The 26741-nt window shown below is 39.7% G+C and overlaps 1 long non-coding RNA gene across 1 annotated transcript; it reads left to right on the top strand.

The window, feature by feature from the left end:
- The first annotated feature begins 5939 nt into the window (after nucleotides 1-5939).
- LOC123318085 lies at nucleotides 5940-7509 on the top strand. Its single transcript, XR_006538250.1, has 2 exons — nucleotides 5940-6177; nucleotides 6243-7509. It is a non-coding gene; the product is annotated as an uncharacterized LOC123318085 (long non-coding RNA).
- The last annotated feature ends 19232 nt before the right edge of the window (nucleotides 7510-26741 follow it).

Raw genomic sequence — 26741 nt, 5'->3', positions numbered from 1 at the left:
GTTTCGAGATCAGACGGCCTTCCAGAAAGCACTCGGCGGTACTGAGATTTACGGAAAACTTGAAAGTCGACAGAACATCCATCCCCAGAATAATGTCAACCGGTAAGTTTGGTACCAGTAAGAATTTCAAGTCAGGCAGTGTGTAATCGGAAATTTGCACGGTGGTGGTGTACAGTTTCGGTGTGACGGTGGTTTGTCCGTTCGCTATTACTGCGAAACTGTTTTGCATTGTTTGTCCTGTGATTCCTTTACTTTCACACTGATCGGATACGGCCTGACTGCAGAAACTCCTGGTCGCTCCGGTATCTATCAGTGCTCGGAAGTGTTTGCCGGCTATTCTGACCTCTACTAACGGACGGTTATCATTACAGGTAGTCGGTGCCAGTGGAGTCAAGATTCCGGGAGATGTGGTCGACTCCGCCTCTAATCTCCCCTTCAGTTTCCCGAACACGGACAGTCTCGTGAGAGAATGTTTTCTCTGTGGCATCGAGAACAGAAGATCTTCGGTGGCCTGCGACACTCTCGACGCATGTGGCCATATCCACCACATCGGAAACACTGTGTCTGGAAGGACACTCTCCTCCCTGATGGTGGCTCGTTCCGGTCAGCGGGGCTATTTTCGGCTGGAAGGCGGGGTGGCGGTGTTGCAGGTCTGGATCGACCTTCGGACCTGTCTCCAGAAGTCGGACGGTGAGATTCCTGTCGCTGGGCTATTGACTCTCTGGACTTGGGTGGCTCTGGACGGCTTTCCCTCGGCGGAGAAAGTCGTGTCTGGTTGGCTTGTGTCGGCGATACTGATTCCCTGTGATCGATTGTTTGGTGAACCTGCTCTCCGGTATCCATAGAAAAACTGGCTTGATATCGGTTCAGTTGACAGGGACTGTACGTCAGGTGAGGTTCCTTCACAAAACCTGGTTTTGAGGGTGACCGAGTGTACTGGCTCATCTGCCACTGGATCAGTTCAAAAACTTTTCCCTTACGGAGATTTTCATCATAAGTCTTGGTCTCCTGGAAGGTCAAGGCTTGCTGTAAGGGCGGGATCAACCTCTGTCGGATAAGCCGGATCTGCTCCACCTCGGATGGTTTTGCATAGGTGAGTTTCTGGAATAAGTTCTGCATCCGGGTAACATATAGAAGCAGTTTTTCTTCAGGGCCTTGTGTTCGCCTTTTTATTTCCTCCAACAGATTCTCCTCGTAGTTAACTGGCAGAAATGCTTCTTTCAGTTGGTTGCTAAAATCCTCCCAGTCCTCAAAAGTACCTCTCCTGGGGATGAACCAATCCCTCGCATCCTTTCGTAGTAATTCATAAACTGATTCAAAAACTTGCTCCAGGGATACCCTACGGGATTCAGCCAGCCTCTCCACCTCTTCAAGAAATCCAGTCACACTACCAGTGCCATCAAAGGAGATGTTCCATTTGTGTACCGGAACAGCTGGTACTGTTGATCGAGACTCCGGTTCCGATCTGGCAGGTGTTGTGATAATTGGCCGGTCAGAATTTATCCACGGTGCAGGTAAGTGTGGAAAAGACACCCTTCGTGTGAAATTAACCCATCTACTTTGTGTCGGGCCCTCAGGTGTTGCTGTCCCACAGTCCTGCGACTGTGTGAGAGGTATCGCTGGTAATTGTTGCAGTAATGCTCTACATGTCTGCCTTGTCTCATTCATGACCTGTTCTAATGTTGGATTCCTTACAGGTGTACCGGTACGTGAGACATTAACTACTGCAGGAGGAGCGACACCATCTCCTAAGTCGATAAGTGATGTTTCAACCTTTGATATCCTCTCCGGTTGGATCGGTGACATCCCAGGTGAACTGGGCACCTCCTCATCCAAAAGAGACCTCTGACCTCGGTTGGATGTCTGCGGCTGTTCACGATCACTCCTCCTACGCAGCTCCTCCAGTGTCGCCAACGCCTTATCTGTAGTCGCCTTCATTTGTTCAATTAATTGTAACTGTGTTGTGACTGCGGTGACAATAAAGTTCAGCCTGCCTTGAATGTGTATTAATCTGGTGTAAATTCGCGAAAATTCGTTAGCAGCATTATTATGATTGAAGTTCTGAAGGGATTCCACCAAATCGGTGAGTTTATTTTGACAGATCTCAATCTCGGAGGCGGGATTCAATGATGTTGGGGGTAGTGAAGGTTCATTAGACTGAAGCACTTGTCGTAACAGACTCCGTTTAGTCATCACAGTACCGGGTATCGATTGTCCTCTCAGTTGTAATTCGAATGTGAGTTCATCACTGAGTAACCGGTTCACATCCATGTTCGACATATTATATTCAACTGAGTCCGATTCAGAACGCACCAATATTTCACACTCGGTATGTCTTTCACAATCCGTTTGAGTTCTAAGTCCAACCCGGTAAGTTAATCGTTAACCAACCTATTCACTTAAGTTCGAAGTGGGTATCGGTGCAACCCAAACAAAAATTAAGTCTAAGTCCCGGTGTATCAGAAAAAAGTCTAAGTCTCGGCCTACCAAAAACAATCTAAGTCCCGATGTATCACAAAAAAAAATTTTCAAAAATTTTTAAAGTCCAACGTTACTCGAAAAAATTTCTATCAGTCCCACTAAAGTCCGAAAAGATTCGAGAAATGCCGCACACAATCGCAAGTCACTTCGTATAGTCTGAAAAATTTCTTGAAATTCGAATAGCACCAAAACGCACAGGTTAAATTCTAAACAGTCTTTCAAGTTAAATAGCCAGAAAATAAATCACAATAATTGACTTTCAGTTTTCAGAAATAATCGGTAAGTTTCAACAGAACAGGTCAAAAGAAAATAGAAAACAGGTAGATAGGTTATCAACAGGTAATAGGTGATTCCCTATTGAACTGATAGGTAAATCACACCTATTAAATTTTACCAATTGCGACAATAAATTTTCAATTTTTCAAAGTCCAGAAATTCACTCACCTTCAATGTGAAATTAAAACAGTTCAATTCAATAAATCAGAAATAATTAGAAATCGGAAATAATTTTCACTGATATAACGGCGTAATAACAGTTCAGTTTTCAACAACTCAATACAGTTATCGGCAAAAAGAATAATCACAAATTATTTTCAACGGGGTTCAACAGTAGGAAAATTTTCAAAATATAGTCCAATTCAATTCACAGTATAACAGTTCAATATGAAGTGGCAGGGAATAAAACACAGTTCAAGTTTATTTTTCACAGTTTTCCGTTCAAGGAATAGTTACTCACTGTTCTGAGGTTTTACTCACTGTTTCGGGAATTCACTCACTGTCCGGTTAATGTCTCTCACCTCAGATGTTTCCTGGTAGATTCTGCTCGTTGCGCCATTTTTGTAACGGCTTCTCTCGGTGAACTCGAGCGCCAGCTATTCTTTAAGGAAAAAATAGCAAACCTACCCTGGTAGCTACTACCCGAATACAAGGTTCCTCGGTGTCTGGGGTGTTAGCGACAACCAGTGAAAACTTTTCACAAACCTTTTAGGGCTTTCACTCCCAATCTCTGAAACAATATCAATTAAAAATGAAATCAACGATTTGCTCCTGCGTGAATTCTTGCACTAATTTGTCAGGAGCAAATTAACTAGAAAAAATTGTTGCCTGACAATGAACTCAAAATAAATAACGTTGAAACTATAATTCTTCGTAACGTTTCGGAGTCTATATCAGACTCCTTCATCAGACGAAAAAATCTACTTTTGAAAATCTTCTGGAATTGTCGCTTTTTGTCTGACATTAATTGTCAACACACAGAAACAGAGACTGCACAGAAACGTTGATTCATTTAATTTTGAAATTACCGGATGACAGTTCCTTCTTTAATAAATTGATCCAAATATGATCTATTCCTACCGAACAATTTGCCAAATTATTATCCTGATCCAATATAATACACGTAGACTCTTTAATTTTTCGTTTATAATGGTCTGGTTCTGTCATTAAAATTTTTGTGTTGTCCCAATCCATCATGTGGTCTCCCGTATTAGAACAAATGTGATCTGCGATTTGCGATCGATTAATTTCTCTATTTTTAATATTATTTTTATGTTCGCGTTTTCTTATTTCTAGAGGTCTGGACGTTTCACCTGTATAAGTTTTACCACAAATACAGGGTATGTTGTAAATACAATTTTTTGATTTTTGTTTTTCGTTCAAAGGTTTAGTTTTTGTTAATATAGATCTTAAATCATTTTGCGTTTTAAAAACAGTTCGTATGTTGAAATTCGAACCGATTGTTCTTATTTTTTCTGAAAGGCCATTAACATAAGGAATTACATTCAACAAATTTGGTTGTTCTTGACGGTTTGTTGGTTACTAAGTTAACAACCAGGAAAATAAATCGTAAGTCAAGTCGCCTGCGGGGGAACATCTGATTTTTTACCCACAGGGGGGGTTCGGAAATCAGATGTGCCCGACAGTCGAAATTCGGTAAATTTGCGTCGATGAAAACGTCTTAATTTCGACTTATCGGCGCTAGCGAACAAAAAACTCGGTTATCTTCCAATTCAGGATGTTTTATACGGTGCGACATCGTTTTTAGGAAATAAAAACGGAATAAAAACGGTACGGTATGTTCACAATTCCGAACGATGTCGGAATCCTGAATTGGAGATTCGAAAAGATTTCTCGGAAAATTAATTCAAAACAAAATTATTCAAAAATGAAAACTAAAATAATTATTCTAAAATGAGGGGGTAGGTTTGAAAACCACCCTCTCGTTACAATCGTCGAGAATTTACCTGTCTCTTTTTTGTTCACATAGAGGTGAGTGTAGACTGTGGACCAATCAAAATTCTAGAAAGAGACAACTGCATTCCCGACGTGCGTTTTTCTCTGTCACTTTTTTTGACCGTATTTCATGCATAGATATAATAGTCCGGGAGGCAGGGGCTTTTTTTTCAAGGAATTTCATCCCGGCTGAATTTAATACTGTAGCCTGTAGTCACATTGCAAGTGACGAAACTAACCGTCAGCTTCAATACCATCGGTGGGTGCGCGCGTGGGAGGCGGCGGAACCTGGGAAAAAATGCAAAATTTCAAGTGATTTTATCCCGGCTGAAATTTTTTATACGTGATATTAATGTTAAATAGAAACAAAATAGTGAAGTCAGCCGACAGGCGGACGGTGGAAAATACGTCAGTCGAGCGCGTGAACTGGGGAAAAAAATTTGAAAATCAAGTGATTTCATCCCGAATGAAAACACCTCCATATGATTTCTTACATATATGGAAATATAAAAATGACCGTCAGCTGCGTGTCTAGCGCGGGAAAGACCGTCAGTCAGATCATTGAAAATTCCGCGCGCCGTATAAATGCATGAGCGCGCTCATACTGCTGACGGTCATTTTTATATTTTCATATATGTAAGAAATCATATGGAGGTGATTTCATTCGGGATGAAATCACTTGATTTTCAAATTTTTTTCCCAAGTTCACGTGCTCGACTGACGTATTTCACACCCTCCGCCGATCGGCTGACTTCACTATTATGTTTCTGATTAACATCAATATTACAGATAGAAAATTTCAGCCCTGATAAAATCACTTGAAATTTTCCATTTTTTCCCAAGTTCCGCCGTCTCCCACGCCAGCACCCACCACACTTATTTTCAAAGAAGCGCTCGTTGAATTTTTAATAGACGATTGGTTAAATGATCACATGGCATCGTGGATTGGGAATAAAACAGTTTTCGTAAACTATATGGAATGCCACAAATATGAAGTTGAAGAGTAGGGATCGGTCGCCCGAAAACTCTTTGAATCGAAAGATCAGTGCCCAGAAAATGTATTGCCCCGAAGGATCACTCGCCAGAAAATACCGCCCACTACCTCCTGATTGGCCGACTGACCAAAGGACAATTGTCTGTCATCTTTGTCTAACCATTTATGAAGTTTGACAGAAGTTAGGCACAGATTTTTGATATGATTGTACAAGTTGGAACAAATATGGGGATTTAATTTCAAATTTTAAATTTTGTACAGCTGACAGCTGACCATAGATAACCTAACCTGTTTGTTTATATTTACATAACCGTTACAGTCGGAGCCGGAAACTTTCTGATTTTTATTCGACTTATTACACTAATTAAATGAGACCATTGATATTGATACTTTGAAAGCAATCTGATGATTACATGCATTAAGAGTTCTTCTTTTGGGTACATCAAACTTTCCATTTTCCAAAAATAAAAGTAGGTATCGAATGAATTGTACAGAACAAGTACCATTCTATTCAGTTATATATATATTTTTTTAGGTAATATTAGATGATCGAAATACTCAAAAATCTGGAGCATTCTCAAATAACAAAATTAAAATTTTAAATGATAATCAAATGTGATTTAAACCAATACATTTTATTGAGGAGTAGAATGAGTATCTGTTTTTGAAGTGGTCAGTGAGAGTCTGCAATCTCGAGTTCCCGATACTTATCACTTTCAATCCCTCAAGAAAATGCAGAATTTTCTTGAATTGAATAAATTATATGGATTACAAGAGACAATGTATGAAAACGTTATAACATTCTCCTCAAATATGATTTCCCAAAGAAGATAATATATGAATACTGATGGAAGAATCAATTTCGGCCCGAAAAATGCCTTTTAATATAAAATATTTCAGCTTATTTCGTGAAAAGTTATTATTCGTACAATTCACTGCTAGGGAGAAAGGGTCTTTTACTGGAGCTCTTTTATCATACACCAGATTGTGTGGTATCCCGTCACATTAAACTCTACTAAAACTTTATCTCATACTGTTGCTTTACTCATTGTTGGATGTTGAACATTGTTATGCTTATTATCAAAAAAATATATCGTGGGCAAACAATCAAAACCCACTAAATCCCTTTTTTTTTTTGTAAAATGCCATTTTATCACCTGTAAAAGATCTTTAACTCCAAAACCATCTTTCCAAGCGATCTATAACCTTCATAATTTACATCAAGCCCTCAATAGTCTAACATTCAACAGTAAAAACCTATCAAGTCCACTTAGGGGAATTCTCAGAATGCAATGGGTTATGATTGTATGCTCACGATATATAGATAGATGTAATCAATCAATCAATGATCGAAGTAACATTTCATTTATGTCAACATTACACATTAAGCATGGATTTCACAAAACTCCCATTGTCCGATCAACAATATGACAGTCCCTCGGTTTCCTAAACCAAATCACTGTTACTTTTGCATTTCTGAATATTTGGAAGGAGTATCAATTGAGAATCATTGAATGGAGGTGTATATAGATCATAATTGGATGCCAGAATGATATTCTGAATGCTCATGACTGAATTATCAATTGCAAAAAAATTGACGTTTATATGTCAAGCAAGCTTTGATTCCCAGATCAAGCTTTGTGAAACCGGGGATAAGGCTTACATTAATTGTGAATGAGCTGTAAACAGTGAATTATTGATTTGAGACTGTAGGCTTCACAGTTTCATTTTTTCCGAGTACATTCTTGATATATCATTTCATATTTCATGTATTTTCAAGTGAAATAGAAATTTTTCATATCTCTTTTCTTTCATTTCACAAATCCTATCACTATTTCAATATTACAATATCTTTGAAAATGGAGATTTAGCAGAGTGGGAATGGGATTGAAGAGCAACAGAGAGCAAATTTTTCTTGGGATGTGCCAGAATTATTTTTTCTTCAGAGTTATGGGTGTATAATAATAATGAGGAAAATTTTTCTTGATTGAAATGTTCATTAAGGTTTCATAAAAAAATTATGCTATAATGAGTTTTAATTAATTGAGGGAATAATAGAAAACAGTGTGTAATTGTAACATTAAGATACGAAAAAGAAGAAATTAAGAATAATACAAATAATTATCAGATACAAACAAATAAATTGTATGATGACTGTAAGTTTCAATTTTTACAATGGCTTGGACCAGGACCGTCAAAGCTTCGGCGGGCCTTGGTACATAAAGAAATTACAGGTCCCCCGTTGGTTTTAGGTGTTAGCATTGTATAAAATACAGGCCGATTCTTCAGTAAGGGCGATCCTACGGGAGGGGGGATAAAGAGGGTAATTACCCCTCCAGAGCCCACAACGATTTCGATTTCATTTATGAAAAAACTGAGAAAAAACAATATTATATAATAAAATGAAAAGAAGAGATTCCTTGTACAATTTTAAGAGAAAAATATGCCAGCTCTGGACACTTGCAAATCATGTATTCAGCTGTTTCTGCTTCTGATCGACAAAGACTACAAATCTCATCTCCTGACTCACCCATACGGTGCAAATGATATTTGTACCGACAGTGCCCTGTCAGCAGTCCCACCATCACCCGAGGCTCAGCTCGTGACAACTTTAGCAGTTTTCTGGTGTAGATCGGTGAAATCATCATGAATTTCTTTGACTGAGTAAGTCCAGGAGTGTTTCTCCAGAGGGTTAGTCTGTTGTTCAACTCCCATTGTTGGATCCCATTTGTATTGGTACTTTCCGAGCCCACAGAAAGGCTAAGGTCCAGCAGGATGCTCTTTTTGCAAGTTCATCGGCTTTCTCGTTTCCTTCAACAACAGTATATAGTGCCCTGGGTACCCATATTATAGTAGAGTCACTTTGTTGTCTCTGGCCAGTTGCTTTATGGTATTACGGCACTCCCATGTCAGCAGAGATCTCTGGCAGTGTGATTCTAGGGACCTCGGCGTGGCCTGGCTGTCCTTGGCGATATAGATATGCGCACCTTTGCAGTTCATTTTAAGACACTCCTGAGCGCATACGTAAACAGCCAGTGTCTAGGTATTCAAAATAGAGGGTTCACCTCCCAGGGCTTTGGAGATCCTCAATTTAGGTCCATATTCGCCAATGCCAATGCCTATTTTTGATCCATCAGTAAACCACGTGGATGACTTTTTGTCCAAACGATTTAGGAAACTTATATTGCACTAGGACGGTCAGCTTTAATCGTTTCAAAGGGCGTTTCGAAATCGAAAATGATTGGTATAACATCCGATGGTTTTTCCAAGAGGTTTGAGTCCAGTGGATTCAATATCCTCATATGTCCAACCCAGTTTTCGTGTAGGAGATTCCCGTTAAGGGATGTTCTTATTGCTTCTAGAAGGCTACATTTCCTCACATGTAAGTGTAGCGAAGGCAGATCAAGTGTGGCCTCAAGCGCTGCTGTAGGAGATGTATGAATAGCTCCCCTAGCACCAACACAGGCCAGCCTTTGCTGTTTCTGCAGCAGGAATGGAACAATAGGGTGGAAAATACCAACGGGAGAAGACTAAAGATTTATGCTGAAAAACTTAATGCAGTTGTGATAGGACCTGATATACCGACCTATATACCAAGAGTAAATGGACTACCCGATGTACTGGACATTGTCGTAATGAAAGACATCACTGAAGAAATCAGCATTGATACAATAGAAGACGGAACTTCAGACCACAATCCCATAGAATTCATAGTGGGACATGGCCCAAGAAACGAAGAAGAGACACAAACCAAGGATCGCACACAGACTGGGAGAAATATAAGAATTCACTTCAGGAGAAAATCACGGAAATTCCCCGAATAAAGACCCGAGATGAATTAGATGAAGCAGTTGAAAAATTGGAAAATCAAATAAAAGAAGCCTATGAAGAAAGCACCAAGAGAATAAGGAAACCAATTCCGAAACATTCACATGGAGATACGCCAAGGGATATAAAGGAACTTATAAAAAAAACAGAAAACTCTACAGAACAACAAAAAGAGAAGAAGACAAGAAGAAACTGAAAAAGCATAGTCAGATATTGAAAAATGCTTTAACAGAACTGCGTAATAAAAGATGGCACCAGAGATTAAGTGAACTGAATACAAAAGATCACTCGGCTTGGAAAATGCAAAAACGCTTACGACGAGAACGGACAGTTATACCTCCAGTGCATGGAGCAAACGGAATGGTATATACGAGACTTGAAAAAGCCGAAGCACTTGCCGACTCAATTGAGAGAGAAGCCAGAATAAACTACAGAAATTATGATGACAATGAAGATCTAGAAGAAGAATAACTGATGATGGAACCACCGGATACCGAAATCATTCCAAAACCGGCTTCACCAACAGAAATCAGAGAGATCATAATGAAACTGAAAAACCGGAAAGCACCGGGAGAAGATAGGATATATAACGAATTATATGCTGAAGAAATTGCCTAGAAAAGGAATAGCAGCCTTGACGAATATAAAAAATGGAGTGATGAGGACCGAATTCTACCCAAAGAGATGGAAAACTGCAGAAATGATAGTTTTCAATAAGCCTGGAAAGGAACGGAAATTTCCTCAAAATTATAGACCAATCAGCCTACTATCAGCACTACGAAAAATCGTCGAGAGGGTTATCGCCAAAAGGCTGAATGAGAAAACAGAAATGTTGAAGATAATTCCACCCGAACAATTTGGATTTCGACGAGAACATTCGACTGAACTCCAATTACTACGGCTCATAGAATACGTCACCGAAGGAATGCAGACCAAACAGGCCACAGGATTAGTTCTGATGGATATCGAGACAGCTTTTGATAGAGTATGGCACGAAGGCCTAATCTACAAGATGAAAGAAGCAGGATATTCGACCAAGCTATGCAAGATTATAAGGAACTATTTGAGGAATAGAAACTTTTATGTGAAGATAGATGGAGCAACCTCTTAAACCAGACAATTGGAAGCGGGTGTGCCTCAAGGATCGGTACTTGGACCTCTGCTTTACGTAATATACGTTTATGATATCCCGAAGAATGCTAGAAATATGCTCACCTTGTACGCAAATGACACAGGAATAGCGTTCAGACATCGACGCCCAGAGATCATACAACGGAGACTTCGGGAAGCCTAGCATAGATGAAATACTCAAATGGTGCATCAAATGGAAAATCCAAATCAATGGAAGAAAGACTCAAGCAATATCACTGCAAAAGAGAAGATTGTGGATGGAAGAAAACCTTGAAGTTGATGGAGAAGAGGTTGAATGGAAAAATGAAGCAACATACCTAGGAGTGACGCTTGACAAAGGACTCACATGGAAAAACCACATCAAATGTGCTGTCGATAAAACGAAAGCCGCAATGAGTAAACTTTATCCACTCATAGGCAGAAGAAGTCATATGAATAAGAACATCAAGTTGACGATGATTAAAACTATTGCGCGACCACAACTAACATATGGATCGGTGGCATGGGGCTTCGCAGCCAAGACCCACATCAAGAGAATACAGGCCACTGAGAATAAACTCCTTAGAATGGCGATGATACTAGGGTACGTACGTACCCTAGTTTGTTAGGAACAAACAAATCGTGGAATAGGAACCAGTTACTGAATTTATGAAGAGAAAGGCGGAAAGGATATTCGACAAAGCCAAACAACATCCAAATGAGGAACTACGAAGATTAGTCGACTACGATCCAACGGAAGAAGCTTGAAGGTCAAAAACCTACCACCGAAGACCGAGAGATCAGTTCAGGATTTAAATGTAACGAAAGAAGAGCTTAGCCTATAAAAGCTATAGGCAGCATACAACTATCAACACGACTATGATCGTGTGAGAGTCCAGAAACCATAAGAGTCAACTGGTTAATAGGCAAAATGCCCGAAACCTATGAAGAAGCAGTTAAGGGTTTTTAGTGGGTCTCGAGCTCAGAGAGTGAGAATCCCCACACTGTTCCCCCTCAGGAGAGGATGTATTCGTCTGTTTTGCAGATTTTCCTCCTGCTACACCAAGAAAAAAAAAGCTTGCCTCTCACAGTCACCACTATGTCATCGGCGTATGCCAGGGCTATAAAAGCCACCTGCCGTTAGCCTCTCCAGAAGATCGTCCATGACCAGACTCCACAGCAGAGGTGATAGTGAATTGGTAATTTTTCATTTTATCTGGCCCTTTCCTCAAAAAGTTTGCCCATGTCTGACCTAGACATTGGCTGTTTACGTATGCGCTCAGGAGTGTCTTAAAATGAACTTCAAAGGTGCGCATATCTATCATGTCATTCCGAGTCAATCGCTTGACTGGAGAAGACGTGCTACAGTGCTCCTAGTGCTATAAAAGAGAAAGCGGACGAGAAAGTCACAGTGCCGTAAAAGTGAAAGCGGAGGTGAAAGTGCCCACTAACAAAGCTACGGAATATTTGATTCCGTCTGTGGAGTTTTTGTAGGTTCTATATTTGTTATCGGAATTTTAATTCGTTAAAATTTTCAAAGTTGGTGTTCTTCCTAAGTGTCCAGAATTTGTTTTTCGTTGGTACTGCAGAAAACATCAGGTGAGCTTATTTTTCGTATCTTTTTTCCGATTTTTCTCATAGCGTAGAGAATTTTTTATGAGTCGTTTTGTTTTTATGCATGAGATATATTTTTCTTTTTTTGTCTTGAAAAATTTTATTTCAAATTGCTTTGAGTAGCATAGTAATTATTAATTAGATTTTAAAATGTCTGACCATTCGGACTGCGATTCCGTAATGGAAGAAGACGCGCCAGAAATCGCTAATGTCGTGTCCGAACACGATATTTTGAGAGAGGAGAACGCAAGTTTGAAAGCGAGGGTGAATGAGTTAGATAGATGCGTATCTAGCTTAGTTGCTGAGATTAAAAATCTCAGGGAGAGGCTCGAGTTGCAGGAGGGAAATAAGGAAAGTTACTCCAAAGCACTCAAGAAGAACATTATTTTGAAAAATGTCCAAGAAGTGAACTTACCGGTTCGAAAACAGAAGATGGAGGTGGTCAAAACCCCTCAAACCAAAATTTCCCCACCCGCGAAAAGAGTGAGAAAGGATAGCTCCTCGTCAAATGAAGATAAAAACAAGAAAAGAGTCTTGGAAACCCCAGACCAAGAGAAAACCACTCCAGTGGAGAGAAAAGAAAAAATCCCCCCTGTCACCCTGAGAGGTACGTCCGAATGGACGTCAATCTCGAACGCGTTAATGCGAAACGGTATTAAATACCAAAGAGCGACGACAGTAAAGGACGGTATAAGAATCGTCCCACAAAGCGCCGATGATCATAGAAGGATGACGGACTTCCTTCATAAAATAAGTAGGGAGTTTTACACTCTTCAACGGGAGGAAGAAAAGAAAATATACGCGGTAGTGAGATACCTACCGCTGGATGCAGATATCCCGACGATCCTTGACGACCTCAAGGATCAAGGGATCGTCGATGCTGAGGTCATAAGGATGACCTCAAATAAAACAAAAAATCCGATGCCCTTATTGCTGGTTAAAACCCAGAATAAGGATATCTTCGAGGTGAAAAGGCTCTACAACATGAACTGTGTTGTTGAACCTAAGAGAAGGACGATTGGGCCTGGACAATGTTACCGCTGTCAGCGATATGGACATGCCCAAAGTAAGTGCACTTTTCCATGGAGGTGCGTGAAATGCTCCGGTAATCACAGCTCCAAGGAGTGTACGCTTACCAGGGAGAACGAGGAGCGAAATGCCTCTTGTGTTCTCTGTGGAGAGCAAGGACATCCAGCCAGCTACAAGGGATGTAGCGAATGGAAATTGGTCACTAAAAAGACCAAGAGATCGCCAAGATCAAACCAGACCAGCTCGAGGCCAACACAAAATACACCGAGGCCATCCCCAAACTCTTCGGAAGTGAAGAAACCCCAGGAAACTGCAACCAAAGCAGTCAAAGAGACGAAGAAACCAGAGAAAAAGACGGAAAAGGCAAAAACCGTCAAAAAAGCCGAAACCAAAAAAGGAATTTCTGGAATCACTGAGGAACTGGATAAGTTCACGAAAAACCTCCTCAGCACGATGATGCAGAATCTGGAGAAAGAGATTGAGAAGAAGATGCAGCAAATTATTAAGAATATTTAATGGCTGACACGACGATAAAGAACAATCTCATAATCGTCTCTTGGAACGTCGAAGGATTGAGAGCCCGCAGATCAGAATTCGAAGAACTGATTGAAGAGAAGAGACCGGATGTCATAGCTCTCCAAGAAACGAGACTTAACCCCAACGTTCGGATAGCATTTCCCAATTACAATATTTACAGAAATGATAGACCTAACAGCACAGGTGGCGTTGCTATACTGGCTAGAAGGAATATGGATCACCATTTCGACCAAATATTCAATGGACAAGAAGTAGAAGCAATATCGATTATTGTGAATACTAATCGAGGGCAAGTGAAGATTATTTCAACTTATAAATCACCGGATAAGGACATGCTGGAAGAGGATCTAAAAATGCTACTAGAAGGAAGACACCCGAAAATCATAATTGGTGATCTTAACTGCAAATCGCAGGAATGGAATAGTAGAGTGGAAAATACCAACGGGAGAAGACTGAAGATTTATGCTGAAAAACTTGATGCAGTTGTAATAGGACCTGATATACCGACCTACATACCAAGAGTAAATGGACTACCCGATGTACTGGACATTGTCGTAATGAAAGACATCACTGAAGAAATCAGCATTGATACAATAGAAGACGGAACTTCAGACCACAATCCCATAGAATTCATAGTGGGACATGGCCCAAGAAACGAAGAAGAGACACAAACCAAGGATCGCACAGACTGGGAGAAATATAAGAATTTACTTCAGGAGAAAATCAGGGAAATTCCCCAAATAAACACCCAGGATGAATTAGATGAAGCAGTTGAAAAATTGGAAAATCATATAAAAGAAGCCTATGAAGAAAGCACCAAGAGAATAAGGAAACCAATTCCGAAACATTCACATGGAGATACGCCAAGGGAAATAAAAGAACTTATAAAAAAGAACAGAAGACTCAGGAAAATCTACAGAACAACAAAAAGAGATGAAGACAAGAAGAAACTGAATAAGCATAGTCAGATATTGAAAAATGCTTTAACAGAACTGCGTAATAACAGATGGCACCAGAGATTAAGGGAACTGAATACAATAGATCACTCGGCTTGGAAAATGCAAAAACGCTTACGACGAGAACAGACAGTTATACCTCCACTGCATGGAGCAAACGGAATGGTATATACGAGACTTGAAAAAGCCGAAGCACTTGCCGACACAATTGAGAGAGAAGCCAGAATAAATTACAGAAATGATGATGACAATGAAGATCTAGAAGAAGAAGTGGAGGCAAACGAAGAACTGATGATGGAACCACCGGAAGCCGAAATCATTCCAAAACCGGCTTCACCAACAGAAATCAAAGAGATCTTAATGAAACTGAAAAACCGGAAAGCACCGGGAGGAGATAGGATAACGAATTATATGTTGAAGAAATTGCCTAGAAAAGGAATAGCAGCCTTGACGAATATAACAAACGGAGTGATGAGGACCGAATACTACCCAAAGAGATGGAAAACTGCAGAAATGATAGTTTTCAACAAGCCAGGAAAGGAACGGAAATTTCCTCAAAATTATAGACCGATCAGCCTACTATCAGCACTAGGGAAAGTCGTCGAGAGGGTTATCGCCAAAAGGCTGAATGAGGAAACAGAAATGTTGAAGATAATCCCACCCGAACAATTTGGATTTAGACGAGAACACTCGACTGAACTCCAATTACTACGGCTCATAGAATACGTCACCGAAGGAATGCAGACAAAACAGGCCACAGGATTAGTTCTGATGGATATCGAGAGAGCTTTTGATAGAGTATGGCATGAAGGCCTAATCTACAAGATGAAAAAAGCAGGATATTCGACCAAGCTATGCAAGATTATAAGGAACTATCTGAGGAATAGAAACTTTTATGTGAAGATAGATGGAGCAACCTCTCAAACCAGACAATTGGAAGCGGGAGTGCCTCAAGGATCGGTACTTGGACCTCTACTTTACGTAATATACGTTTATGATATCCCGAAGAATGCTAGGAATATGCTCACCTTGTACGCAGATGACACAGGAATAGCGTTCAGACATCGACGCCCAGAGATCATACACCGGAGACTGCAGGAAGCCATAGATGAATTACTCAAATGGTGCATCAAATGGAAAATCCAAATCAATGGAAGAAAGACTCAAGCAATATTACTGCAAAAGAGAAGATTGAGGATGGAAGAAAACCTTGAAGTTGATGGACAAGAGGTTGAATGGAAAAATGAAGCAACATACCTAGGAGTGACGCTTGACAGAGGACTTACATGGAAAAACCACATCAAATGTGCTGTTGGTAAAACAAAAGCCGCAATGAGTAAACTTTATCCACTCATAGGCAGAAGAAGTCATATGAATAAGAACATCAAGTTGACGATGATTAAAACTATTGCGCGACCACAACTCACATATGGATCGGCGGCATGGGGCTTCGCAGCCAAGACCCACATCAAGAGAATACAGGCCACTGAGAATAAACTCCTTAGAATGGCGATGGACGTACCCTGGTTTGTTAGGAACAAACAAATCTACAAGGACTTGGAATGGGAACCAGTTACAGAATTTATGAAGAGAAAGGCGGAAAGGATATTCGACAAAGCCAAACAACATCCAAATGAGGAACTACGAAGATTAGTCGACTACGATCCAACAGAAGAAGCTAGAAGGTCAAGAACCTACCACCGAAGACCGAGAGATCAGTTAAGGATTTAAATGTAACCAAAGAAGAGCTTAACCTATAAAAGCTATAGGCAGCATACAAATATCAACACGACTACGATCGTGTGAGAGTCCAGAAACCATAAGAGTCAACTGGTTAATAGGCAAAATGCCCGGAACCTATGAAGAAGCAGTTAAGGGTTTTTAGTGGGTCTCGAGCTCAGAGAGTGAGAATCCCCACACTGTTCCCCCTCAGGAGAGGGTGTGTTCGTCTGTTTGCAGATTTTCCCCCTGCTACACCAAAAAAAAAAAAAAAAAAAAAAGCATATCTATATCACCAAGGACAGCCAGGCCACGCCGAGGTCCCTGGAATCACACTGCCAGAGAGATCTCTGTTGACATGGGAGTGCCGTAATACCATAAAGCAACTGGCCAGAGACAACAAAGTGACTCTACTATATATGGGTACCCAGGGCACTATATTATAGTGTTGTGGAAGGAAACGAGAAAGCCGATGAACTTGCAAAAAGAGCATCCTGCTGGACCTTTGTATCGTTGTATTTTGTTTGTATCTGATAATTATTTGTATTATTCTTAATTTCTTCTTTTTCGTATCTTAATGTTACAATTACACACTGTTTTCTATTATTCCCTCAATTAATAATTAAAACTCATTATAGCATAGTTTTTTTATGAAACCTTAATGAACATTTCAATCAAGAAAAATTTTCCTCATTATTATTATACACCCATAACTCTGAAGAAAAAATAATTCTGGCACATCCCAAGAAAAATTTGCTCACTGTTGCTCTTCAATCCCATTCCCACTCTGCTAAATCTCCATTTTCAAAGATATTGTAATATTGAAATAGTGATAGGATTTGTGAAATGAAAGAAAAGAGATATGAAAAATTTCTATTTCACTTGAAAATACATGAAATATGAAATGATATATCAAGAATGTACTCGGAAAAAATGAAACTGTGAAGCCTACAGTCTCAAATCAATAATTCACTGTTTACAGCTCATTCACAATTAATGTAAGCCTTATCCCCGGTTTCACAAAGCTTGATCTGGGAATCAAAGCTTGCTTGACATATAAACGTCAATTTCTTTGCAATTGATAATTCAGTCATGAGCATTCAGAATATCATTCTGGCATCCAATTATGATCTATATACACCTCCATTCAATGATTCTCAATTGATACTCCTTCCAAATATTCAGAAATGCAAAAGTAACAGTGATTTGGTTTAGGAAACCGAGGGACTGTCATATTGTTGATCGGACAATGGGAGTTTTGTGAAATCCATGCTTAATGTGTAATGTTGACATAAATGAAATGTTACTTCGATCATTGATTGATTGATTACATCTATCTATATATCGTGAGCATACAATCATAACCCATTGCATTCTGAGAATTCCCCTAAGTGGACTTGATAGGTTTTTACTGTTGAATGTTAGACTATTGAGGGCTTGATGTAAATTATGAAGGTTATAGATCGCTTGGAAAGATGGTTTTGGAGTTAAAGATCTTTTACAGGTGATAAAATGGCATTTTACCAAAAAAAAAGGGATTTAGTGGGTTTTGATTGTTTGCCCACGATATATTTTTTTGATAATAAGCATAACAATGTTCAACATCCAACAATGAGTAAAGCAACAGTATGAGATAAAGTTTTAGTAGAGTTTAATGTGACGGGATACCACACAATCTGGTGTATGATAAAAGAGCTCCAGTAAAAGACCCTTTCTCCCTAGCAGTGAATTGTACAAATAATAACTTTTCACGAAATAAGCTGAAATATTTTATATTAAAAGGCATCTTGCGGGCCAAAATTGATTCTTCCATCAGTATTCATATATCATCTTCTTTGGGAAATCATATTTGAGGAGAATGTTATAACGTTTTCATACATTGTTTCTTGTAATCGATATAATTTATTCAATTCAAGAAAATTCTGCATTTTCTTGAGGGATTGAAAGTGATAAGTATCGGGAACTTGAGATTGCAGACTCTCACTGGCCACTTCAAAAACAGATACTCATTCTACTCCTCAATAAAATGTATTGGTTTAAATCACATTTGATTATCATTTAAAATTTTAATTTTGTTATTTGAGAATGCTCCAGATTTTTGAGTATTTCGATCATCTAATATTACCTAAAAAAATATATATATAACTGAATAGAATGGTACTTGTTCTGTACAATTCATTCGATACCTACTTTTATTTTTGGAAAATGGAAAGTTTGATGTACCCAAAAGAAGAACTCTTAATGCATGTCATCATCAGATTGCTTTCAAAGTATCAATATCAATGGTCTCATTTAATTAGTTTTATAAGTCGAATAAAAATCAGAAAGTTTCCGGCTCCGACTGTAACGGTTATGTCAATATAAACAAACAGGTTAGGTTATCTGTGGTCAGCTGTCAGCTGTACAAAATTTAAAATTAAATCCCCAACTTGTACAATCATATCAAAAATCTGGGCCTAACTTCTGTCAAACTTCATAAATGGTTAGACAAAGATGACAGACAGTTGTCCTTTGGTCAGTCGGCCAATCAGGAGGTAGTGGGCGGTATTTTCTGGCGAGTGATCCTTCGGGGCAATACATTTTCTGGGCACTGATCTTTCGATTCAAAGAGTTTTCGGGCGAGTGAGTCGTACCGAAGTGGAACAAGGTAAAATTCAACGATCATCGGATCCATTGTTAACGTGTCCAGGTCACTAAGAAGCAGAGATGGTTTTCCATGTCTGTCACTTGAAATCTGATGTTCATGTAACAATGCGATGTTCTGATACAGATATATTGATCATTATGTTGGGAAATGTGAATTTCATCGAGAAGAACATCCAAATCTCGAGGCATGTTGGACCGGCAATATTCAGACATTCATTGATGTGCTCTGTATTGCCAGGATTTCATGCCTTCAGTGGATGCAATTTCAACTCAGCATTTTACCGTGAAGGAAAAAAAACGGTTGAAATTCTCCGGAAGTTTCCAACGTACATCCAAGCAGTGCGTGACATTTCACAAATTCCCAATTGTAACCTCGATCAATTGTTCACATACTTAGAATGCTATGTTTGTGGAATATATGGATTTACAGAATTTGATGATACTAACACTCCTCATGTGTTAACATTCAATAGAGCATACGGCAGTTAAGATGATTGTAATCCACTTAACTTGGAAAAAAAAATTGAAGGATTGTTATTCCCGCCCTCTAAGGCTGAACTGAACCAACATTTCTTTCGAACGGCATACATCGTCCACCTTTGGAGCCAAGCACATTTACCTGTACCTACCGATTTATTTGAATGTTGATTATGTTGATAACGAATTAATAAAAATATGAATGACCTTTTGCATATGTGCAATAAGATCTATACTATCATTTGGACATAGAGAATCGTCTCGGGGTCACTTTAGAAAAAACAACATTCTGACAGTTTATGGTCTCTAGATTTATATGTAGAGACCATAAACTAGAAGTAGTCTATATAGACTACTTCTATTTCTCCTCAAGCACCAGTATTACTTTGAGGACTGTGAGAATGGTAATAATCAAGAAGAACTGAACCCTACTTTTATCTAAAGGAGTTTCGAATGTTTCTGGATCTGTTGTTGACCCGTATACCACCTACGCGGAAAACTTACCGTCTCAGGCTGAGAAGGGATGGGAGATTGTAGAGAAGAAGAAAAAACGGAAGACCAGCGTTGTAACAACTAAACCAAGCTAAGCTCTTCTAATACTACCACCGCTAAACGAACAATGAAATCCAAACCAATTTATGGTTCTTCCAATTCTACGGCTCTTGTATGTGTACCCAAAAAACAACTCTGCTATGTTCACTTATCAAGACTCAGTCCTACGACAACTTTGGAGCAACTTAATGATTTTCTCGGAAACACTATTCCCAATCTGAGTTGTGAAAAACTGAATTCTAAACAACCAAACATATACTCTTCATTCAAGCTATCATTTCCCGCTGAATTTGAGTCCCTCATCATGGAACCATCATTTTGGCCAGAAGGTGTTTCGGTCAACAGGTTTTTTCGACGAGCCCGTCATACGAATGACAAAAAAAATGAATGATGAGATTTCCTCAAGAAACAATCTCTGCGATACTGTCAACAAATTAAGAATTCTTCAAGTGAATGCCCAAAGCATAGCCAACAAACTGAACAATTTGGACGTTTTTTTGGCTTCGACCAATCCTGATTTCGTCAGTCTAGTGGAACATTGGTGTTCATCGGAGAGGATCGCTTTCATGACCCTTTCTGGCTACCGCATCGCTGCTTATTATTGTAGACCTGAACGTGAGCATGGTGGATGTGTATTGTATGTTAAACCTATGTTTGAATTTCACACATTAAATGTTGATAAATTCTCCGTGGAATTACACCGCGAGCTATGTGGAATCAAGATTAGGACCGGCGGGCTAGTTTATTGTATACTGAGTGTCTACAGACCTCCATCGGGTGATTTGATGATTTTCTTTAATGTCTTAGAATATGTCCTAAGCTATTGTGACTCCATTTCTGATGTTCTTTTTTTGTGTGGAGATTTCAATATTGACTATTTGCTAGCGAATAATCATCGGAAAAAACTTTTGGATGATCTTCTCCTAGGTTATAACTTATCCATTAGTTCATGTGAGCCTACTAGAATATTTACAAACAAGCATGGAATCACTACCACTTCAAAAGGGGATTACATTGCTACAAATGTTATGCATGATAAGATTAAAGTTTCTGTTCAGGAGCCTTTTATAAGTGATCACAAAGTTATTGTGCTAGATTATCTTGCAGGTTATTCACCGAAAAGTAATTATAAGCAACCTTTTTTAGTAAGATCGATGTCACAAAACAACTTGAACCATCTGTCTGCATTAATCTCGGGTACTGATTTTCGTGGTATTTATTGCGATCGGTCGGTTGAGGACCGTTTTCGGGAATTTGTAGATATCCTGAAATCCGCCATAGAGGTTGCATGTCCATTGAGATTGCAGGATAGTTCTGAGTCATGTCGGCCAAGGTGGATTAATTCTCAAGTTCTAGAAGCAAGGGCTAACTTACGCAACTTACATTGGCTTGCGCAGTTCACTAACTCTCCAACAGTACGAGATAAGTATAAATATGCTAAAATTCAATATAATCGAATACTGACCTCTGCGAAATTCGATTACCATAGAAATCTATTTGCGAGATCTAAAAATCTAAATAAAACAGTGTGGAATTTTGTTAATGACCAACTAGGAAACAAAACAGAGAGAGAAAAAAATATTTCTCTAGAATTAAACGGTCAATTTATATCCTGCCCTAAAATGGTAGCTGAAGCATTTGGAGAGTATTTCACAGGGGTCAGTCAGCGATCCTTATTGAGCTGCTATGGGGGGCAAATCCCGAATACTTGCACAGTTCAGAGATTGTTACACTGCAATTTTTTCTTCTTTCCTGTGGTTGCAGATGAGGTCTTATCCGTCATTAAAAATTTGAAAAATGGCGGTGGAACAGGACACGATATGATCTCTGCTAGGTTACTGAAATCCATCGCTCCCTTTATAGCTGAACATTTGTCCCATCTCTTCAACAATTCCATCAGTTCTGGATGTTTTCCATCAATTTTGAAGCTGGCAAAGGTGATACCCGTTCACAAAAGGGAGGATACAAAAAACATAGCCATATCAATCCTAAGCCAACTGTCTACGGTATTCGAAAAAATAGTGTACCAGAGAATGAGTGATTTCCTTACGAAATTTTCGATACTTTCGAATCGTCAACACGGTTTTCGAGTCGGTAGGTCCACACAAACTGCGTGTTCCGAGTTTATGGAGTCTATTTATATCTGTTTGGACAAGGGTGATCATGCCGCAGGAATATTTTTTGACCTCTCTCGTGCATTCGACTGTTTGCAACACAAGTTCATAATCGACAAATTGCACCAGATCGGATTCAGGGGTGTTTTTCTTGACTGGATCTCCAGTTACCTGTCCGATCGTACTATGTTCGTCGACCTCAATGGCAACTTTTCTAAAAGATATCACTCAGGGCTAGGTGTTCCCCAGGGGTCAGTTCTGGGACCTTTGTTTTTTCTCTTGTTCATTAATGACTTACCAGACTATCTCGTTGCAGCTATTCTAGTGATGTTTGCGGATGATGTTTCTCTGGCGGTAAGGGCGAAAAGTATTGAAGAATTGAAACATATATGTGAAGAACTTATTCAGCGGTTTCTCGACTGGTGTCGTAAAAATTCGCTTATTATAAACTTGGCGAAAACTCAAATAATTAAGTTTCAAAACCGCGATTTCGGTGGGTCTACTCCACTTGCGGTGACAGTTGCGGGTAATTCTCTTGACACTGTTGAATATGTCAAGTTTCTGGGACTGCACGTTGACAGGTTTTTGAGATGGAATTTTCAAATTGACCATTTATGCCGTAAGCTCAATAGCTCGTATTATGCTCTGCATCGTCTGAGGGGGTCTGTCTCCACAGAAACCCTATTGAATATATATTATTCTATTGTTTACAGTCACCTAAACTACAATACCATCCTATGGGGCGGATCGTCGGAATGCGATCGTGTGTTCATCACTCAAAAAAGATCATTCGTCTTATATTCGGCTTGAAACCTAGAGATTCATGCAGACTGATATTCAAGAACTATCAAATACTTACACTACCCTGCATTTACATCCTAAATTGTCTTTTGTATGTGCGATCTAATATTAATTGTCTCACGAAATGCTCTGATTTCCATAGCTATGGAACTAGGAACCGAAATATGATTTGTGTGCCAAGGCACTCGACGGCCAAATACGAGTCATCCCCCATATATGCCGGTATTGCATTATATAATCATCTGCCGAATAGGTTTAAGTCCATGAATGAGAGAATGTTCAAGAGGGAGATCAAAAAAATGTTATCTTCCAGGGGATACTATGATTTGAAGGAATTCTTTTCTGATGTATTAGAATAATAGTTTTGTATTGCTTACTTATGTATTGACATTTCCTATATACCTCTGCGGTATCTGAAAGGATGAATAAATTTTTTTTTTTTTTTTTTTTTTTTTTTTTTTCCTTCGTGTGAGGGGAAAACCCTTTATGGGCACCCAGAGGGTCCGCACTCTAGGTAGTGTGAGACTCCGAGATCTTGTTTGGCTACTCACTAAAAACCCCTCACACTTTCGACGGAGAAGTTCTTCGTCCGGCCCTTGCAGCGTCCCTTAACAAAAGAGATGAGCTGCAAGTGGCATCTAGAGTTCATGGGATCTGATGATATGCAGTGACCCAAGCAACACCGCCTTCTGCATTCTGTGCGCTAGTATCTCGGCCCAAGATCTGCAGGCCGGAATAATCTTCAATTCTTCCACGTAGTTGGCTCTCATTCCTCCGAGACATCCTATGATCAGTACAACCATCCTAACTTTATGACCCGGGTACATAGTTCCAAGCTCGAAAACAAGATCTTTGTATTTTTGCCTTTTCTGCTCTTCCTTCATCACCATGTTGTTTTCTGCAGGGGATGAGAATTCCACGACGAACAATTCCTTCAGCTCTTTGTCCAAAAGAAGTATGTCTGGCTTTATTGCATTGATCTGCCGTGTTGTTGAGACAGGATAGTTCCAGTATATTCGAGCTTTCTCGTTCTGGACCACCGCTTCAATCTCCAGAGGCACATATGGTAGCACCGGTTCTTTGTCTATCTCATATGCCGCCCTCAGATGGAAGTAGAGAACTCGGAGTGCCGCGTTGTGTCTCTCTATATACCCCGATGGAGCATGGACTCTGCAGGCGGAAAGAATGTGCATAATCGTTTCTTGTTGACTATGGCACGCTCTGCACGTTGTTGGGGTGTCCATTTTCATGATGTTCTTTTTATACCATCTGGTATTTATTACTCCATCCTGACACGCCATCACAAATCCCTCCGTCTCTGACTTAAGGCTAGCCGACTTTAGAAAGGCGAAAGACAATTCTTCCGACAGATCTTGGTCTTTTAAACTCCTGAAAAATATGGAGTGCAGGCTCTTACTCATATGATGTTCGAGTAATGTATTCGACTGAGACTTCCGGATCAGTCTTGCTAGCCTTCTTTGGTCCGCTTGAGTGATCGGTGCTCCAGCACGCTCAGGATCGATCGACACGCCGGTTATACCGAGCTTCTCCAAGGCTCTCTGTGCAGCTCGGAATAGGAAGGCTCCGTGGTTCGCGAGTTCATGCTGAGCTACAAACTTCAGAAGCGGATCTTCACTTCTTAGGACCCTTACTGCTGTTTCCAATGTTTGTTGATAGTGTTGATATTCCAAACATTGCAATCCTCTACCCCCCTGGCTTCGGGGAAGATATATCCTCTGAATCGAGCTATTTGGGTGAAGGCTACGATTCATGTTCATCGTTTTTCTTGTTGACCTATCAAGATCGAGGAGTTCGTTCACCGTCCAATTTACCACCCCGAAAGAGTAGGTAAGTATCGGGATGGCTAGCATATTTGTAGCTGATACTTTGTTCTTTCCTGACAGCTGTGATTTCCAGATGTCTCTCAGCTTCTTCTTGTAGCTGGCTGATAAGGCGTCCTTTATCTGGGTTGTCTCCAGTACTCCCCTCTGTTTCATCCCGAGAAACTTATAAGTTTCTCCGTCTTCCAGACGTCGAAAAGTCATTCCATCTTCCAGTTGGATATCTTCTCCTGGATCATCAACCCTTCCCCTGCGGAGATGAAAAACAGCACACTTGTCCAAACCAAATGACATTCCCACTGCAGAGGTGTACTCGGAAACGATATTCAATAGTTGCTGTAGTGCGGTCCTGGAGGGAGCGTAGAGTTTCAAGTCGTCCACGTACATTAGATGGGAGATCAGGTGGTTCCTTCTGCCTGGTGGACCGGCCTTGTATCCTATTCTGCTTGCCCTCAGCTCAATTGATAGTGGCATGAGTGTTATGCAGAATAATAACGGGCTTAGCGAATCTCCCTGGAACACTCCTCTTCTGTACCTCACCCATCCCGTATAAACGGTTCGTCCCTCTGCTCGGATGGCAAACTTCGTTTTCCACAACGCAATGATGCTTTCTATCGCATGGATGATGTTAGGGTGGACTTTCAGCATTTTTAATAGCCGTATGATCAGGTCGTGCGGCGAGGTGTCAAATGCTTTCGCGTAGTCTAACCATGATGTATGTAGGTCGCGCTTGTAATGTCTGGCGTCTAGGCATACGCTCTTGTCGATCAGCAAGTTGTCCTTGCATCCTTGCACTCCTTTATTATTATTATTATTATTATTATTATTATTCCATACACTCTTCAACTTTAAGGGAGAAAAATGTCCATTATGCAGCGATGAAATTATTTAATGGCTTACCAAGGAATCGATCAGTTTGACCTTTTTCGGAGAAGGATTCACAGCTACAGCTACATAACTTCAGTGTGAACGTTATAACTTGGAAGAATTTAGAGAATTTTTTAAAAAGAAAAATTGCTCCTGGGATATATTTTTTTGTTGTTGCTTTGACATGTTTCTATTTTATTTTGAATTATCTGTGGTATGTAAATTAATTGTAGAAATGAAATAAATATACTATACTATACTATGATTAAGTATGTTATATGATGTTGCTGATTTATCTACATGTATCATGGGTGAATCGTAACAAACCCGTTTGATATTGATCGAAATCATAGTTTCAATAAATATAAATGTTAAAATATCCGTAGGCTGATTAAATAATGAGAAAAAAGACATCAGTCAGACCATTGAAAATTCCGCGCGCCGTATAAATGAATGAACGGGCTCATACATTTTTGCTCTGACTGACGGTCTTTCCCCCGCTAGACATGCAGCTGACGGTAATTTTTATATTTCCATATATGTAAGAAATCATATGGAGTTACATGCCATGTGATCATTTAACCAATCGTCTATTAAAAATTCAACGAGCGCTTCTTTGAAAATAAGTGTGGTGGGTGCGGGCGTGGGAGACGGAACTTGGGAAAAAGTGGAAAATTTCAAGTGATTTTATCAGGGCTGAAATTTTCTATGACGGTCTTTCCCCCGCTAGACACGCAGCTGACGGTCATTTTTTTATTTCCATATATGTAAGAAATCATATGGAGGTGTTTTCATTCGGGATGAAATCACTTGATTTTCAAATTTTTTTCCCCAGTTCATGCGCTCGACTGACGTATTTTTCACCGTCCGCCTGTCGGCTGACTTCACTATTTTGTTTCTATTTAACATTAATATCACGTATAAAAAATTTCAGCCGGGATAA

This window comes from Coccinella septempunctata, chromosome 7 (genome assembly GCF_907165205.1).
Source record: "Coccinella septempunctata chromosome 7, icCocSept1.1, whole genome shotgun sequence".
In the NCBI taxonomy this organism is placed as follows: domain Eukaryota; kingdom Metazoa; phylum Arthropoda; class Insecta; order Coleoptera; family Coccinellidae; genus Coccinella; species Coccinella septempunctata.
The sequence above is the reverse complement of the archived record's forward strand: the minus strand, read 5'-3'. Positions and strand labels throughout refer to the sequence as shown.